Here is a 19,673-nt window from a genome sequence, read left to right as displayed (position 1 = left end):
CTTCTCACTGCCTCCAGACATAAAAGGAAGGAAGCTCAGTCTGGAAAGGGGTGAGAGTGAGACCGAGACTGAGACATAGATATGGCAGGATTGGTGCATGCCTGAAACCTGCCTCCTGCAGGAGAACATTCTTGCCTTTAGCAAGAACAGCTGGTAAGACCTGAGCTTAATTGACTCTAGACAAATATCATAGACTTGTAAAGCCTAGAATACAGGGTGAGTGATGAGACCTAAAATCTGACATTCACTTTGGGAACTGATATCTCCCTGGGAGTAGGAAGTTTCTGAGGCCACATAAGCCTCTCCCACTCACAACTGTGTTAACTCAACAAAGAGTGCACACAAGAAGGCTGTGTAACTGCATGGATGCCCAGAGTTGCACAGTCCCTTGTGGTCTGGGTCTTTTGTGCACCAGGACAGCAGATGGCCTTGCATCATTGCCTGCAACTTCTACAGACTGAGGAAGAGGTTTCACAACAGGAGCTATGCCACAGATGGCACACTAAGCCACCAGTATGACTGAGTAGAACTAGATAGCACACCTTTGAACTTGTGCTGTGGTAATTGGATCACCTCTTTCCTCTCTCTTTTCATGCTTCCAATGATCCTCTCATGTCTTGACTGTTTGGGACCCTAGCCTGAAACAGCAAACATGAGCTCAGTCTGTCTCTCTTGCCTTCAGGCAATGGAGAACCATGAATATTCACTGCATCCCTACTTGTGGATTTGAAGAACACAAGATGATGCATACATTTGAAATCCTCAGCTGGTGCGATGACTTATTTCCAGATTTTGAGTCCGTGGTGCACATCTATTGTCTCCTTCAGTGTCAAATGCGGCCGGCCACCCTGCTCCTTTCTCCAGAACAAAGGCAGGAGTTACTTATCTTGCCCCATCATCAAGTTGTCAACTGGGAATCTTTGCCATTGTTTACAGAGTGGAGCAGAATGAGCCAGCAGGACTCTGCATTCATTGCTGACTGGTTATCCCTAGTTCCTGTTATCCTCAGTCTTTCATAGGCTAATGATCCCTTGCTACTGAAGCTAAGTCAGGGGATTGTCTACAACAAATGGCTTCACGGGTCACTACAGGCTGGCAAGAGTGATTCAGAAACCCAAGGGCGCTCTGTCCACCACCACAGCCTCTCTCTGATCCAGGGGCAGAGCCACCGTTGGGCTAATGGGTTCAAAAAAGCCAGGCCGCCACCAATCAGGGCCCACGAGCGCAGCCCCAGCCACACACCCAGTGTCTGTCGTCAGATACGGGGGCATTATTTCGGTACCAAACACGGCTGTGTTGGCAGCGTGGCCGGAGTGACTCTCCCTGCCTCAAAGGCAGGGAGATCTGCTCCTGGTCTCACTGCCAATGCAGCGGGGCCGATTGATCTCCTAGATCAGCGAGAGGCTCAGTGGCAGAGCATCTGTCTTGCATGCAAAAGGTCCCAGGTTCAATATCTGGCAGCATCTCCAGGTAGGGCTGAGAAAGACTCCTGCCTGAAACTTGGAGAAGCCGCTGCCAATCTGTGTAGACAATACTTAGCTAGATGGACCAATGTTCTGATTCGGTATAGAGCAGCTTCCTATCTTCCTAAGCTTTGCCTCCCCTTCTCTCCTCGTGCTTGCAAACTTTACAAGGAGTGTGAGGAGAGCTGTTTCTTGCAGAGTTTGCAACAAGTCAGATCAGTCCCGAAGAGCTGCTCCAATGGCAGTGTGGTGGGGCTTTGCCACCCTGCTGACACCCTAGTAATCTGCTGCCTGAGACCACTGCCTCAATGTGCCTCATGAGAGGGCTGCCTCAATGCCCGTTGGCCCTTGTGGCTGGGGATAATGGGGGTTGTAGTCCAGCAACATCTGTGGACCAAGTTGGAGAATCTCTGCCTTACCCCCATATCCTGTGGCAGGGTTTCTCCATGCAGATCCTAAAAAGGAGGAGATCTGGTCTTGTGGTAGCAAGCATGACACCCCCGTTGCTAAGCAGGGTCTGCCCTGGTTGCATTTATTATTATTAATAATAATAATAATAATAATTAATAATAATAAATTTGATTTATATACCACCCTTCCAAAAAATGGCTCAGGGTGGGTTACACAGAGAGATAATAAATAAATTAGATGGATCCCTGTCCCCAAAAGGCTCACAATCTAAAAAGAAACATAAAATCGACACCAGCAACAGTCACTGGAAGTACTATGCTGGGGCTGGATTTGAATGGGAGACTACCTGTGTGAGCACTGTGAAATATTTCCCTTAAGGGATGGAGCTGCTCAAGGAAGAGCATCTGCATGCTGCACGCAGAAGATTCCAAGTTCCCTCCCTGGCAGCATCTCCAGATAGGGCTGAGAGAGACTCCTGCCTGTAACCTTGGAAAAGCTGCTTCCAGTCTGTGCAGACAATACTGAGCTAGATAGACCAAGGGTCTGACTCAGTATATGGCAGCTCCCTATGTCCCTATGATGAGGCAACTCCACGCCTGAGACCCTGCAGGGCTGCCGCCACCAGCCAGTCAGAGTAGACCACACATAGATGGACGGACCAAGGTCTGACTCAGTAGAGCTTCCTATGTTCGGCACATCAGACCGATTCCACTCACTAGTGTGGAAGACATTGGTTCTATTATCTCGCTGCACAGCTTGTGGCACTTTGGAAACGTCAGTTCTGCAGACAGCATGCCCTGAATAGAATGCACAAGGGCCAGGGGGAAGTGTGCTCCGTGGCCGCCTTCCATTGAGCGCTGTATAAAGGCAGCTCCAGAAGGAAGTGTTTTAATTGTGTGGGAGCACAGATTCCCGCAGCCATGCCGTGCCATGCCATTATCCGCCCCCCCACCCAAGATTTGCTCTCCGCTGCTGCTGCTGCTCCACCTCTGCTTAATGAGGTTATTGTTCAGAAACAAAAAGAGGCATCCGCTGCTCTCGGCGTCTCGCTCCAGCCGGCTGGTGAGCAGTGATCCTCCGGAGAGCACCAGATGGCAAGCTGTGTGTGCTGGGGAGATGGAGAGGCCGGGTGGGAAGGGGAGCCACAGCTGGCCCACTCCCGGAACGGGCCAGGGGAGGCTGGCTGAGCATGCTTCAGACTCACATCCCACGGGCTATTATGGCCCCAAAGGGAACGGGACGGGAAAGCCGGGCAAAAACCCAGGGAGACCCCACCACACTACAGGGAGTAGAGCAGGTCTTGTGCTTGCGAGCATGAATTGTCTCCTTTGCTAAGCAGGGCCTACCCTGGCTTGCATTTAGATGGGTAGCTACCCATTCAGTATAGTGAGTGCTGCCTGTTATATGATATTCCCCTGAGGAGAGGGGGCCGTATCCATCTGCAGGCAGATGGTCCCTGGTTCGCTCCCTGGCATCCCTACTTTAAAGGTAAGGGTGTAAGGACAAGGAGTTTGTTCTGGATACAGAAGGGCTGGGAAGCCCCTGCAGGGGATGGGAGGGAGACAGATGGACTGAAGGAGGAGAGAAGGGCCCGCTCTCAGCACAGTCAAGTCCCAGGCATCTGGCTTCTGGGCTGTCAGTACAAGGAGGTTGGAAAGAGGCTGGGGTCAAGAGGAAGGGCACTTGGGCAGAAACATCACCCTAGGGACAAGTTGCTGAGAATGAGGAGCAAGCACCGAGGCTGGGGCCTTAGAGGGCCTGGGGTGCCAGAATTGGACCTTTGGGTCTGCTGACTGGATGCTCAGGCAACTTGCTGCACTTACTCAATTTGAAAAATTAATATTAGATTTTGATACATCAACTAAAGGGCGACTATCCAAACTTTTTCCCCCTTTCCTTCCTTCCTTCCTTCCTTCCTTCCTTCCTTCCTTCCTTCCTTCCTTCCTTCCTTCCTTTCTTTCTTTCTTTTTCTTTCTTTCTTAAAATTTTCATATATACAACCTCCTCCAAAGACTCTAGGTGATGAACAACAATGATACCAATAACAATTAATTATTAATTATATTATTTCTTGTTTACACAGTCAGACAGGTGTTATTGACTAGTTTGTTTTATCCAGACATTGAGTCTTTCCCAAGGACCTGGGATGGCTGGATTTTATTATCAATATCATTGTTGTTGTTATAGATTTCGTCGTAGAATATAGGCTGTTCCCAGTAAAGTTGCTTTTTGTAATTGGCTGATGGTGATTTCTGTGGCCCCGATGGTGTTGAGGTGCTCTTCAAGTTGTTTTGGAATTGCACCTAGGGTGCCAGTTACCACTGGGATTATTTTGGTCTTCTTCTGTCACAGCCTTTCAATTTCAATTTGTAGATCTTTGTATTTTTTTTCTGTTTCTTTTTCTTCTATTCTGCTATCAACTGGTATTGCTATGTCGATTATTTTGACTTGTTTTTCATTCTTCTCAACTATAGTTATATCTGGTGTATTGTCTGTTAATAGTCAAAAGTCCCATGATATTTTTGCATCTTCATTTTCTACCACTTTTTCAATTTTATGGTCCCACCAATTTTTGGCTACAGGTAGCTTGTATTTTTTGCTGATGTTCCAGTGTATCATCCCTGCTACCTTGTCATGCTTTTGTTTGTAGTCAGTCTTTGCGATCTTTTTACAACAGTTGATTAGGTGGTCCACTGTTTCATCTGCATCTTTACTAAGATGGCACTTGCTGTTTGTTGTTGATTTTTCTACTTTTGCTCTTATTGCATTTGTTCTTAGTGCCTGTTCTTGTGCAGTCAGCATTAAACCCTCTGTTTCTTTCTTCAAGTTGCCATTCTTAAGCCACTGCCAGGTCTTGATGATGTTTGATTTTCTGGTTATATTGTGCAAAGATGATGATGATGATGATATATAAACACAGTCTACCAGATGTTACTGACTGGCTTTGGTACTTTAATTATCAGGCCCTTTCCAAGGATCCAAGATAACAAAAGAAAAATTAAAGATAGCATCGTAGTATTCGTGCTGTCCAGAGTAGTGCGGCCTTCTGTAGCTGATGTGTTGTAATTTTATCGATGCCCAAGGTGTCAAGATGGTGTTCAAGTTACCTTGGCAAGGTGGAGGGGCTTGTGAGCTTTGAGGATGCAGAGGGCTAGGCTGGAGGGCCACCAGAACCAGACAGGCCTCTGCTGAGAAGTCAGGCTAAATGTGTCTTGTCCCATAACCATGGTGAGAACAAGAAAAATGAATTCTATACCGGATTGGTCATTGCCCGGGTCAACAAGGGCCGCACTGAGTGCTAGAGTACCTGGGCACTTGTTGAAAAATGGGTTACAAGGATCCTCAGCTGAGCAACCAGGCCTGGAGACTGTAGAGCTACTGGAAGAACAAACTCAACATATTTATTTATTTATTTATTTATTTACACCGTCAGACAGGTGTTGTTGTTGTTGTTGTTAGGCAAACAACTGGCAAAACAGGTGGGTCTTAAGAAGGGCCTTAAAAGCAGCCAGGGAGGGGGCTGAATGAATCTGGGAGTGGAAGCATGTTCCAGAGAACAGGGGCGGCCACAGAGAAGGCCCTCCTATGGGCCTAGGCACCACGCACTACACCAGGGCCCAGGACACTAAGGAGGCCAGTTGAGAAGACATACAACCAACCAAGAGAGGCAATTTATGCTATTTTGTTGGAGTATATGATCTTACCATTGGTTGGATTAAAATCAGTTTGGGAAAATGCTTTATGAATGGTCATTGATGAAGGGTATTTGAATAGGATTTGGTTTTCTAAACTTATATTTTCATCCTCTGGTCAAATTAGAGAAAATTATCTTGAAATAATGTATAGATGGTACATGACTTCTCTGAAATTGGCATATGTTACTAAAAATAAATCTATGCTCTGTTGGGACAACTGTAATGAGAAGGGCACATATTTTCCTCTGTGGTGAATGTGCCCAAGGCTTAGAACCTTCTGGGTCTTGGTATTTGCAGAAATGGGTAAAATCATTAATCAGGAAATTAAAATAGATCCTCAGCTATCATTGTTGGGAATATTTACTGAAGATAATAAAGTAATAAAATCTAAAGAGCTGGTAAATTATATGTTGATAGTGGTCAGAATGGTGATAACTAAAAATTGGAAGCATGGAATATTACTTTGAGGAGATGATGTAACAAGCTTTGCTTTATACAGTAGCTACGGCAGATAAATTAACCCATTTGTTGGGTTAATCTTTGAACAGGACAATCAAAACCACATTGTTTCTTTGTGATTTGCAAGATTTAATATGTTTTTATTAATCAATGAAATTATGGTAATGTATTGCCTGCTTGTTATATATGGAAAGATGTGTGTTATGTAAACCCCTTTGAGAACTTTGGTTGAAGAGTGGGATATAAATATTTCTTGTAGTAATATTCATAAAAGGCTCAGATTTGTTTTGAATTGGTAAAATCTAAAATAATAATTGAGCTCTGTTCGCTAGGAAGCTAAAATGTATGTTATTATGCATTCTATGATTTGTGATCTTATATTACATAATGTTTTGCCTTTAATAAATAACAATTTAAAAAAGCATAACATGAATAATTGTGCATGCATATAGATGTATACATGCTTACACTGTACACAAATTCTATGTACATTGATCGTAACATGTGGATAGGGCTACTATGCTGTGTAGATTCTGCAGTTCTTCCCAAATGCAGCGGGGGAATCTAACATGTCTGCTGCCAGGGTCAGTATCTCCTTCAGTACCCCCCTCTAATTTTGTTTCCCCATCCTTCTGCCTTTCTGCTCAGCAGATTACCCTCGGCTTGCCCCCTGACTCACAGGCTAACATCCACCCTATGGATATAATTGGACACTATTAATATTTTATAGGCCCAGAGCTCAGTGAAACTGTCATGAAGAGCTGAGTTGGCACAAGATTCCAAACTGACTTTGAATGTTTTGAGCTGATTTCCCCCTGGGTACCCAGCTGCAACTAAATAATTGTCTGCACCCAAGGGACACCAAGGTTTGGCAGAGGATAGACTTCCATGGAGGAAAGATGCAGATGAAACCTTCATTTCTGTATACAAAAGTGATGGGGAGGACAAAAATGTGTTTTGCTTCCTTGATGCCCTATCTGTGATAGACAACATACATTGAAAATGCCTATAATCTGGTAAAGAATGAGGTTTTCTGAGCTCTCTGCAAACTGATCTGAAGTGTGAAATAGTGGAACGGGTAAGCTAAGGTTGTGAAGGGGGAAGGATGCTGTTGACAAACAGAAAGAGGATTTTAAAAGAAATCTATTTCAGAGACGAAGCAAGAACAAAGTCAGAAGTACTCAAAAGAGACAGAGGGGACAGCAACAAAGAATAAATCAAAACTGGATCAAGGGTCTGAAGATTGTGGATTTAAACAGAAAAAAGAAAGTAGAGTGGAACGGGGGGGAGGAAGAAGGGGTAAGAGGCATATGAGATGATCTGAGAGTGGAAATGGGGTATTGGAAATATCCATATACAAGGCTGAAATAATATCAAGGCTATGACCAGTGTTCCCTGTAAGAGGGAATTCCAGATGTTGTTGGCTACAGCTCCCAGAATCTCTAGCTGCAGTGGGCTTTGGCTGAGGGTGCTGGGAGTAGTAGTCAAGAACATCTGGGATTTTCTGTTAGAGGGAACACTGGATATGACCAGTAAAACAAGTTGAGGGGTTGGGAGAAAGAAGAAGACCAAAAGTGATCAGCAAAGCAAGAAAATGTTGCATCCCAGAATCACAGAGTGTTTTTTATTTGGTGGGGGTGACATCGGCCAATGAGCAATGGGAAAGCTATACCCCTCTTAGCAGCAGGCCGATATCCAATAAAATTCCAGTTCTCCCATGTCAGAGTTCAAAACTCTAGCCACACAATGGGAGCAATATTCAGCCCTCCACTCAAGGTCTCTTGAAGCCTTCAACTTGACTGGGCAGCCCAAGGACCCAAAGTCTCTGTCCATGGTCCTGAATCCTGAGCATCATCTCTCAAGTATATGGTCCCTAACTTGTGTTCCATTCTCTTGTCTTATAAAGCTACACTTCAGCTCCACCTTCTGGTTTTGTTTCTAGGATCACATCAGTGTGGCGAGATGGGATAGGGGGAATCAAGAGAGTGATGAAGGATGTCACTGCGGCCAGGACAAGGCAACTGATCTTCGAGGGGGCAATGGCTGTTTCACTTGGAGGGTCTAAGGAAGGATGACCCTTAGTCTTCTACAAGAAGTGGGGAGTTGGGGAACCTCATAAAATGATGCTAATCCCTCCTGCTAAGAAGGTGGGAGCTGAGTTATAAGGAAGGGTAGCACAGGGCAGGGGTCTAACACTCCAAAAGTGGGGAGTTAAGAGCAGAGGTGGATCCTGTTAGTGATTTGCATCTCAGTGGTCAGTGTTCAAATCTAGCTCAAAGAAAGGAGCAACTTTTTAACAGAGAGAATCTAGCCAGGAGATTTGCTTCCCCCAGTGTGCCTTCCAGCTGGAACATTTTGCCTGTCTCCCTCACACTCATCCCCAGCAGAGGAATTTCCCACCACGTCGCTTCCCGTCTTTTATCTCTCTCTTTTTTTCCTGGCACACTGAGCTGGGAGACCATCAGCCCCTGCCCCTGTCTGCAAAGTCTGTAGGAGATGCTGCTGTTGCGAATGGGCAGAGCAGAAACCAATGCCTCCAGGGGACATCTGGGAGGCTGGCTTGGCGTTCCTTTCCTCTTGCAGGGAGAATAGCCCCCTGCTTAAGTGGAATAAATTGGTACAGGCCATTAGCAGCTACGGAGGTCCTCCTCTCTCTTACTCTGAGAGGGGGCGGGGGGCTGTCAGTGCTTCTATAGACATAAACCCGTCAGCCACAGATGTGAAGCCAAGCTCTGCCTCTTTCCTCCTTCTCCCTCCCACTACCCTTTCCCCCTTCCCATCTCTCTCTCTCTCTCTCTCTCTCTCTCTCTCTCTCTCTCTTCTCTCTCTCTCAGACATTCTTCTTTTCTTTCTATTAATGCTGCCCTTCTGCATAGAGACAAGCCCTGCTAAAGCCGTGGTCTTCTTTCAAAGCAAACAGCAGAGGAAAAAAGGAGAGAAGCACTGGTGTGCTGTGATTTTATTTTTATTTATTTATTTATTTATTGCTTGGAGGAAGACAGGGGGGAGGATTCTTAGGGGGGCTTTTTTGCTTGGATTTTTTTTTTAAAGGAAAGGGGAGAGGTCTGGAAGAACTGCAGATGCTTTGAATTGTGCCTCTGTTTCCAAGGATTAAAGGATGAATAGGCACGGCGAAGGAGAAAAGAGGCGATTCAAGCAACCAGAATAAGGTACCGCTCTCTCTCTCTCTCACGCTTGATTGCTTTTGCTAAGCTAGACAGAGTTCCTTTATGCCTAGGGAACTGGGCTCTGGGGTTAGGCAGGAGAGAAAAAAGATGATGGAAAGACTTTGGGAAAGAGGCAATGAGTCCTTGGTTGCCCACCTTTGGGGGAGAGAGAAAAAGGAGATGCTGGGCAGGTGGGTACTGCAGGGCTTAGCGGGGGTCTGGAGCACTAGGGCATCTGCCACGGGAGGCATGGTAGAAGTGGCCACTGTCCCTATTGTTTGGCTACTGACCTCTGCTTGCAGTCTCGATTTCCCAGCCAGCCAGCCAGCCATCCCCTCCTTGGTCTCACATTTGACATCTAGGTTTTTGTTTTGCTGGGCTCCAGTAGCAAAGAGATCTGCCTCTTTGTGATTAACCATTACAGACGTTCGGAAGAGACAAAGCTCCACAGCCTTCCCCTCACCCCACTACACACACACACACACACACACACACACACACACACACACACACACCTGGACCCATAAATATAGCATGGAAATCTTCGAGGAGAGAACCCAGAGTTGTCCGGCTCTTTCCCTCCATTCGCCCTTTTGCATAGCATAAATGTTTCATTCTTGTCGGCTTGGGATATATACAGCCAACTTTGGGATTGACTTAAAGGGAAAGCTTGCCTTCCTGGAGAAAGCGGTGCGGGCATAGGGCAAGCAAGATGGATCAAAGGCGTATGCTGGGGGTGGTGGGTGGTGGGGGAGAAGCGTGGAACAGTGGCGCTTTTTTCCGCACACAATGCTGCTTCTGTGCTGGGCCTCTCTGAGAGGACGCCTTTCCCCCTGGAATTCGTGTTTCAGAGGAGAAAGAGCTCTTTGAAAACTTAAAACAAAACAAAAATGGGAGGGGACATGTTGGACTGGACCTTGCTTGGAGGAAGCACGGCTAGCTCCTGTTTTGATTCTCTTTTAACTGTAGCTGCTGTTTCCTCTCTTCTATCTATGTAACTTGAAGTGACTGGCACCCTTGTTTAATCAAAACTTCTGAACGTACTAATGTGTTGGACATCTTCCAAGCTATTGGGAAAACTGAAGAGTGTGTGCGTGTGTGCGTGTGTGCACACGTAAAAGGAGCATGAAGATTGACTTGGTGACTTATGAGGAATTGTCACCTTCTTACCCCGGGTGACTGCAACAACTAGGGGTGTGAGCCTCGTGAGCTGGCCCCCTACATGCAGCTTAATTGCACTCTGGCTTGGTGATTGGTGGAGAAGTGTTTGTGAGAAGGTCATGTTTGCTTGGATCCCTTGCTGGCTGGGCTTTCTTATCATCAGCGGAGGTCACAAATTAGGAAAAACTGAGAAAAAGAGTGTGTATCTACTCCCAGTTTTCATGTTAGTCTTAGAGGGTCACAACTGTGAAGAGTGAATATCTGGAGCATATGCAGGCAGTATCATTGCCACCTGTGCATACATGCAGTGAGAGGGAAGTGTGGATTTGCAGTTTTGGTTACAGGGGAAACATGCAAAGTCCTTTTTGCCCAGGTATAACCTGTTCAGTCAGTTGGTCAGTTGGCTATGTCTCTTCCAACGGGCAGGAGAAACAATGCCAGTGAGGATTAAATCTTTGGTGGGACTACCTTGCCTTGGCAGAATATTTGTTTATGGAAATATTTAAGGAAGTATGTATGTATGTATGTATTTGAAATATATATATACAACTTTTCCTTAAATAAATAAAAAACACAAAGCGTGTCTAAAAAGCTGTTTACAATTAAAAGGCGGGTGGGGAGGGCAAGCTTTCAGGTTTTGCAGAGTTCTCTGCCCAGCAGAATTTCAGTGACTTCCAGTTGAGGCAAGAAGGGGACGACTGATGACTGAATATGACCTACGTGCATGAGCTGAAACTGCAGGTCCTGGATGGAAAAGAAGAAATAGAGCTACCCGGAAAAATAAATGAAAAACCTCTAGAATTTTCCTCCCCTTTATAATACGCTACATAGAAGTAGGGGCCCAGATCTTTCCCACTTGCCGCTTTCATGGACTTGAAAGAGAAAACTCTGTTTTAAATTGGGGGTGAGCAGAAGGTAAGGCTTTGGTTAGAGCTATGGAAGATTTTCAGTAGATTGGCAGATTCCCGCTTTTTAAAAACGTGAGCACGAGGACAAAAAATCGGCTGTCCTCTGTACTCAATTGCCTGAACCAGAGACAAGTTGTGCATTTCTGTGTCTCAGAGATCCACACTGTAAAATGCGACCGGATACTTAAAAGTGCTGACACAGCTTACAAGTAAAATAAAATTCCCTGCCATGGCTGGCCTTAACACTAAATGCTTCTCTCTCAGGTCTTAGTGTTCCTCACCTGTAAAACAGGAGAATGGATTGGTGGCCAGCCATTCACCAAGGCTTTGTGCAGCTTTGCTGGAGAGTTTTAGACTTTTGTGTTCAAATTCTTGGATGGGGCTGTTTCTCAGTGGCAGAGAATCTGTTTTGCATGCCGAAGATCCCACATTCAATCTCTGGCCACATCTCCAGGTAGGGCTGAGAGAGACTCCTGCCTGAAACCTTGGAGAAGCCGCTGCCAGTCTGTGTAGACAATACTGAACGAAATGGACCAATGGTCTGACTCAGTATATGGCAGCTTCCGGTGTTCCTCCTTCCAAATGGCCGTGGAATGCATTGGATTTCCAAATGGCCAATGACCATTTGGAATTCCATGAATTCCGATGGCCCTTTGTAGGGAGCCAGGGCTGAAGGTCCCATGTTCAATCCCTGGCAGCTCCAAGTAGTAGGAATGTGCACAAACTAGTTTTTGCACTCCTGGGAGGCTGGTGGGGGGGGAGGTACCTTTAAGGGGCAGGGGGCATGCCCTTACCTGCCCCGCCACTCCCCCCTGCTGGTGCTTTCCCCAAAAATTTGGTGCAGGGCTGCAGTGTACCTTCTTACAGCCCTGGTGAACGTCACCACACAAATGGCCAATATGCCAGGGCTGCAATAAGGAATGCTGCAGCCTCACACCAACATTTTTGGGGAGAGCACCAGTGGGGCGCGAGAAAGCACAGGGGCAGGGAAGGACACCCTCCCTGACCCTTAAAGGAACCCCCCACCTCCATACCGGCTTGAATGCCGGACTTTCTAACCAGTTCAGCGTTCCAGAAAAGGAGCGCCGAACCGGTTTGTGCACATCTCTACCAAGCAGTGCTGGGAAAGCCTCCTACCTGAATCCTTAGAGAGCTGCTGCCAGCCTGCAAAGACAATATCATATTTACCCGAATCAAAGACGATTCTTATTTTAAGACAACCCCCCACTTAAAAAGTAGCGGTTACATACAGGTTATACCTGCATTTACTCGAAAAGAACAGAACTCTGAATTTAAGACAACTTCCTGATTTCTAATATCTAAAACCGGCGGGGGGGGTACCTATTCATGGATTCAGGTAAACACAGTACTGAGCTAGATGAACCGCTGGTCTCACTCAGTAGAAGGCATCTTCCATTGTTGCAATCCATGATAACACAAATGTAGGCTTGTACTTGTACATGCAGGCTATCCCAGTGAGGTGCAGTGTGTAATTAGCTCTGTGCCCTGAGCCACGAGTTTCCATCTGGCTCGGCTTGGTGGCTCTCGGGATCCGAATGGAACAAGTAGATCCCTCAGTCTTTACGTCTGTCCTCTTCTGTTTTCAGTAAGCATGCACCCTTTAGTAACTGTCATGGTATAGATATATTGCTTACTTGGGTATCCACGCCCGTGTTGACGGCATGATGTATCAAGCAGCCTCAAGTGTTCCAATGACCCAATATGTGTAGCAAAAAGAGAGAGACACGGATGCAGTTATTTGGACAGTTATTCGGACAGTGGGCTTTCCATGCCTTTTCTGACATGATTATTCCTCTTTCCATTTGGGGTGGGGAGATCTGTGTACAAGTAAAGAGTGGGAGAAGGAGGGAGGGATAATGTGTATATGTATGAGTAAAACAAAGGCCGTGGTTTGTGTCCTGGAACTCTCCTGTCTCTCTTCCCCAGATGAGTTACAGCCTCCCCTAAAAATAGGCACTCCTAATGAAATGCTTTCAACCCCTCCAGCTTCTCCCTGTGAGCAAGAAGCATGAGCAGCCCATCAACAGCCCTAATGAGACCCAGTCTCCTGGTCACCAATGGAGAGCAGCTGGACTGAGGGCAGTTTAGCTAGTGGCACAAGCTCATCATGTACTCTGCACAGGCTCGCAGGTTCCCTTTTGTGGTGGTGCTGGCTGTCAGGGTCTTTAGTCATCCAGGAAGTAACCGACCACTTCCTTCCTGCATCTTTTAGCTGTCAGTTGGTCAGAAGACATGACCAGTCCAGAGTGGCTTGTAACTAGGGATGTGTACGAACTGGTTTGGCAGTCCTTTTCCAGACCAGTGGTCCGGCAACCCCCCAGCCCACATTTCCCCCACTGGTGCTGTGCCCAAAATTCCTGGTGCGGGGTGACAGCATACCCTCTTGCCACCCTGGTCAGTGTCAGACCGGAAGTGGCCAGTGCGCATGCGCAATGTGGCCAGCAATTTTAGGCACAGCACTGGTGGGGAAAATGTGGTGTGTGTGTGTGTGTGTGTGTGTGTGTGTGTGTGTGTGTGTGTAAGAGCACCCTCCCTTTTCCTTAAAGGTACCCCCACACACACACTGCTGAACCAGCCATCTACCAGTTTGTGCACATCCCTACTTGTAACCTTGTTGGCTGAGCTTGTTAGATAGTTTCCAGGTCAGGGTTAATGTGCTTTCCAGGGTCATGAGCCATCGGCCTTGCTATGGTTCTGACCAGGGGTCCATAAATGAAAGTGAGTGGCAGGAAATTTAGGGAAGACAAAAAGAAGAACTTCTTCACACAGTACATCTGTGGAATTGGTTGCCACCACGTGGAGATGGAGATATCTTTAAAAGGGAATTAGACAAATTCATGGAGGACAGGTCTATCAATCACTAGCAGTCTGGAGGGCTATAGGCTACCTCCAGATTCAGAGGCAGGATGCCTCTGAACACCAATTACAGGGGAGCAACAGCAGGAGAGGGGGCATGCCTTCATCTCCTGCTTGTGGGTTTCTCTGAGGCATCTGTTGGGCCACTGTGAAAAACAGGATGCTGGACTAGATTGACTTTGGGCTTGATCCAGCAAGGCTCCTGATATGTTCCACCAGCTTGGTCTCTTGGCCCAGGAATGTATCCTGGTCAATTGAATGTCTTTCTGAAGTTTCTATCAGTACCCACCAAAATCTAGTCCATGATCATGCAGGTTCTTCTCCTTATCAGCAATAACTTGGGGAGTGTAGCTTGGACTGTTCCAAGGGCTTCTGAGGAAAATGCAATGTGGCTCAACTTTACAGTTCCACACCAATCTAGAAGAACAATAACTAGAGTTTCCATCACATTTTGCCTAAACTGAAATGCATCCTGTCTGGATGAAATATGGAGGCATGGGGAGGGAAGCGAGAAATCTGTATAAGTTTTCTGAGACTTTTCTGAGGAAGGTTTCCACATTGCTGAGCAAAACTGGCGAGTCGTGCTGGAGGCTGTCTGTGTGGATTTTTCTGAGGGAAGTTCTGAGGGGTTTTGATAAGGTTAATGATGTTTCCCAGAGTGGTTTAACACATCTCTAGAAGAGCATGATATAATACTTTTGTGAGGGGGATGCTTTCATGAAGAGCATGTCAAACCCAACATGTCCCCAGCAGGGAAAGACACCCAAGTGGTACAGCATTGATTATTGTCGTCTTCATTAACCACAGCCTATAAAGAAACTAAAAAGGTGGTTGATGGTCCGAGTTAAAGTTCTGGAAGGGCAGCATCACTACAAGACATTTTGGAACCTGAGGCCGGTGGGGGGTGGGAGGGGAGCTAGCTCTCTGGCTGGCCACCTTTCAGTGGTACCCAAAACCTGCTCCCTGAGGTAAAGGTAGGAACTGAAGGCGGGGAGGTGAGGAAGATGGCTAGAGAGGCTTGCTGGTCCAGTTAGAAAGGCTCTGTGAATTGGATGCTGTCCAGAGTCTGCCTCTTGAGAAAGATGTCCTTGTGATCAGCGTGGCTCAGAAGCAGTTAAAAATGTGGATTTAATCTACTATTACGAAGCATGCAGGGGAGAAATGAGTATTCTAACTAGTGGGTGGTAATGGCCGTGGCTCCATTCATGCGGAATGCAAGAGTATGATCTTGTATCAGTGACTTATTCTGCCTCCACACGCTCTGTCTATTGTGACACTTCACCCTTTCCCTCGCTCTCTCTTTCTCTCCCCCCCCCCCCCCCCGCGCTCCTGCCTGGCAACCTTTCTTGAGGCTCCCACCATGTCCCTGCCCTCCTTCCTCGGGCTTGCAGAAATGTATGGCGGTCTTGCGCTCGCAATTATGAATGATGGCAGAGAACAGTAATAACAGACAAAGACTGCGTAATGGCCAAGGAACACTCAGCAGAAGAGAGAGTGCATGCAATTATAGGCCTATAGATCTGTGGCACTTGTTGAGGCTTCTGTCCCTGCTGCTCGTCGTATTTTGGATCTCTTGCTGTTAATGTGCCAAAGAGCTTGCTCCAAAAGAGAGGAACCAGGCTTTTCTTCCTGCCCCTACTGCTATTTGCCATTATTTGGATTAAAAAGAAGAGCATCGAGCACTTGGGAACAGAAGAGTGGCTGTGTTTGCACACACAGCAGAATGTGGCCGAGTGGATTGTACCACAGCAGACTGCAGGGAGGGGGAGGGCATTTTTGGAGGCTTCCCCTTGCTGAAGAAGAATCCCTCCCTGCAAGGAAAAAAGAACTTGCACACTATACAAGTTTTTATTGTGGAAGTTTTATCCTTGCAGGGTGTTCTCCCCCACTCCACCCCACCCCACATACAAAGGCATGTGAGTCCCCCACCTGGTCCCCAAAATGGCCCAGTCCATTCTGCCACATCAGAACTCCACTGCCTTTGAAGATCAGCCAAAGACTATCATATTATTGTTAATATGTTTATACTGCTTCCATTTTTAAAAAAAGTTCTCAAAGCAGTTAACATACCAAAAAGCTTGAAAATATGATGCCCTGTCCCAAAGGGAATCTAGCAAAATGACACAGTTCTACAAAGATATTTCTCATTTTGCCCATCCTGTGGGCCAAAGTCATAAAATAATATTTGTTGGATCAGACAAAGGTACATTTTGTCTTGTTCCCAGCACTGGCCAGACAGCGGGTATCTATCACCAGCATATTATGATAACAGACATCCTCTGTTGATGATAGACGCCTTCAGTTGTTTGACCCCAACTTCCAGTATTTAGTGGTATACTGCCCCTGTATATGAAGGTTCCATTGTGCTGTCCTAGTCGATGGCTGTCGATAGACCTGTCTTCCATTAATCTGTCTAATCCTTTTAAAAACGAGTGGCTATTACAGTAGTGAATTCCCTAATCTACATTTTTTGTGAACTGCCTACAGCCTTTAAAGTCAGACAGCATATTAATTAATTAATTAGGTTTTTTCCAAGTTGTGTGAAGTTAGAAATTGGGGGGGGGGAGTCATAAATTCAAGGCCCTCTTCTTTTGGGGAAAATGCTGGTATAACCTGTATTTAATCTGTATTTTGAAGGGGGTTGTCTTAAAACCATAGTCATCTTGACTCTGATTTATCAGCTCTTTTTATCAGCTTCAACTGATACATCAGCTATGCCCATTTCTGGAGCATTTCTTAAAACAGTGGTGCATATGCTGGTAACCTTCAGGCTTGACTACCATAATGCACTCTACGTGGGGCTGCCTTTGTACATAGTCTGGGAACTACAACTGGTACAGAATGCAGCAGCCAGACTGGTCTCTGGAGCAACCAGAAGGGACCATGTTACACTGATTTTAAAATAATTACACCGGCTGCCAATGTGTTTCTGAGCAAAATACAAAGTGCTGGTTATTACTTATACATCCCTTAATGGCTTGGGTCCAGGGTACTTAAGAGAGCACCTTCTTTGGCATGAAGCCAACCGCTTATTAAGATCATCTGGGGAGGTCCAGTTACAGTTTTCACCAACTCGTTTGGTGGGGACTTGGGACTTGGCCTTCTCTGTGGCTGCCCCAGGGCTTTGGAATATGCTCCCTGCCATAATAAGAGCATCTCCATCCCTGACTGCTTTTAGAAAGATCCTCAAGACTTACCTGTTTTCTCAGGCTTGTGACTGAAATTGATTTCAAACTGCTTTCTTTTTCATCCCATGAAATTGTTTTCACTTTTTAAAATTGTGAAATTGTTTAACTGTTTTTACTCTGCTTTGTATTTGTTGTGCTTTAAATTGTGTACACTGCCTAGAGACACATATCAGGCGGTGTATAAATATGATAGATAGATAGATAGATAGATAGATAGATGAACTTTCAATTGGGGTAAATACGCTAGATGTTGAGGTCTAGCAACTTCTTGCAGTGCTAAATTAAAGGACCTGCTTTTTCAAAGGATTCTTACCTTGATCATGAAAGCACTTTATGTATGCATGCATGTATGTATATCCGTTTCCCAGACACTGTTCACTAAAAGCCCTACAGCGGCATGCAACATAAAACCAGAACTCATTTCGGTTTTTACACCCCTTTGTGTGCTTTCATTCCTGGTCTCTTGTTACTGGAGTCCAAGGTAAGAGGGGAAGGCTAAGATTCCATTTTGGGGAGCAAAATCATCCATGCGGGGAAAGGTCTCTGCCCAGCTGCCTTCTTCCCTGCCCTTGGTGATTTGTTGCCAATCCACGCAGAGGATTGGAACGGCTTTGTCTTTGCCTGGAATTAGGTTTCAGGGAAATGAACCGTAGCCTGGCACAGAGGAGCGAACTGTTCTAGCCAAGCAAGAGCAATGCCTTCCAATTGTGCAGGAATCGCATCCATCCTCTTAAGCCAATGGGAGCAGTGTGAATGCCCAGAGAATCTGTTATTCGCTTGTCTGTCTAGCTGAAACCTTCACCATCACATTGTCAGGGTGCAGTTTCTACTGAATGCCAGCCAAGCGACACAGTCAACAGAATCCCGTGGTCCAGCAGATCTTGCTGGACTGTGCCATATCAGGCTGCAGGTGAGGCACCCAGGAAGCTGCCTTGTACTGAGTCAGACCATTGGCCCATCTAGCTCAGGATTGTCTACCCAGACTGGCAGCGGCTTCTCCAAGGTTGCAGGCAGGAATCTCTCTCAGCCCTATCTTGGAGATGCTGCCAGGGAAGGAACTGGGAACCTTCTGCATGCAAGCAGGCAGGCACTCTTGCCAGAGCGGCCCCATCCCCTAAGGGGAATTTCTTAACAGTGTTCACTCACACATGTAGCTGGGAAACCTTGGAGCACTGCTGCTAGTCAGTGCAGGGTTGCTGAATTACAATTCCCATCATCCTCAGCTACAATTTAATGTGGCTGGTGATGCTGGGAGTTGTAGTTCAGCAACATCTGGAAGAACCCAGGTTGGGAACCATTGGTGTAGACAACACTAAGCTAAGATGGACCAACGGTCTGACTTGGTATAAGGCAGCTTCCTACGTTCTCATGACAGTCAGCATGAAAACATGCAATTTCCTACCTGCAGTCTGAACTCATACAGTCTAAGAAGAGGCTCTCTGTATAATTCAGGTTATGTAGTTCCGTTCTCTTCAGCCTTTCTGCTAGTTCCTGTGAACCTGCTCTGTGAGTTAGTCTCTCTCGCTATTTCTGATATCATGCCCAGTAAACGATTCACCTCTTTTGTCTCTGCATCCAGTCCAGTTTCATTTCTGCCAGGCAATGCAGTTTATGCCCCCTCTCCCCTTGATTTGGAAAGAAGCCCATAAGCTCACAGGTTTTGCTGGCAACCAGAGATGCTTCTTTCTCTACCAGTAGTCAGCTTAATTTTTCTTCCCTTGCTCAAAAAAGAAGAGAAAAAATTAAGCAATAACAGCAAGAAAATACCCCAAAGCTATGCAGCAAATAGCATATTCAATGTGCAGGCTCAAACACAGGCGATTAGGATTTTGTTTTTCCAGGGTCTGGCTTTTTTAAAAAAACAAGTATTTGTAGTGTAATGGAGGGGATTCTAAATCAGAGGTGAAACAGATGTTTGCCAAACACTGGTGACTATCCCAAATCTTCCCGAGTGATGAATTCCAGTCATGGACTTTCCATATGCTGCTGAAATCTGATGGTTGGGATCCTGGAAAAGCTGACCAGGGCTTGGTAGATGATTGGAACAAAGCAGTGGCATTGGGTGCTTTGAGATCTCCAGGAGAAGGGATCCCAGAGAGGCCAGAATTGGCAACTGGAAATTAAAAATGTTAATTTTTAAAGGGCCGCCCCTGAGGCAGAGGTGGCCTATTGCAAACCCAAGGAGGACAGTCTCCCATGGAAACTGTTCTAAGAGTCAGGGGCTATCAGCTGACCCATTCTGGATATTAATTTTTGTTGTTGTTAAGAGGTGCCCTTTCTGGGCTCACTGATTTCCCCAGAGCTCCGTCCTTTGCCCAGCGTAGGGTTGTAGTGCAACTGCCTG

At 46.2% G+C, this 19,673-nt stretch overlaps 1 protein-coding gene across 3 annotated transcripts in view; it reads left to right on the top strand.

The window, feature by feature from the left end:
• Nucleotides 1-8,734: 8,734 nt before the first annotated feature.
• The window catches only part of B3GAT1 (beta-1,3-glucuronyltransferase 1), a 56,923-nt gene continuing 45,984 nt past the window's right edge, over nucleotides 8,735-19,673 (top strand). For all 3 annotated transcript variants that reach the window (XM_053269300.1, XM_053269298.1, XM_053269299.1), the window contains exon 1: nucleotides 8,735-9,198. The gene's annotated coding sequence lies outside the window, so the exon portion shown is untranslated. The remainder of the gene's footprint in view (nucleotides 9,199-19,673) is intronic.

Source organism: Hemicordylus capensis, chromosome 8 (genome assembly GCF_027244095.1).
Source record: "Hemicordylus capensis ecotype Gifberg chromosome 8, rHemCap1.1.pri, whole genome shotgun sequence".
Taxonomy (NCBI): Eukaryota; Metazoa; Chordata; class Lepidosauria; order Squamata; family Cordylidae; genus Hemicordylus; species Hemicordylus capensis.
Note: the sequence above shows the minus strand (reverse complement) of the source record. Positions and strands in the feature narration are given on the sequence as shown.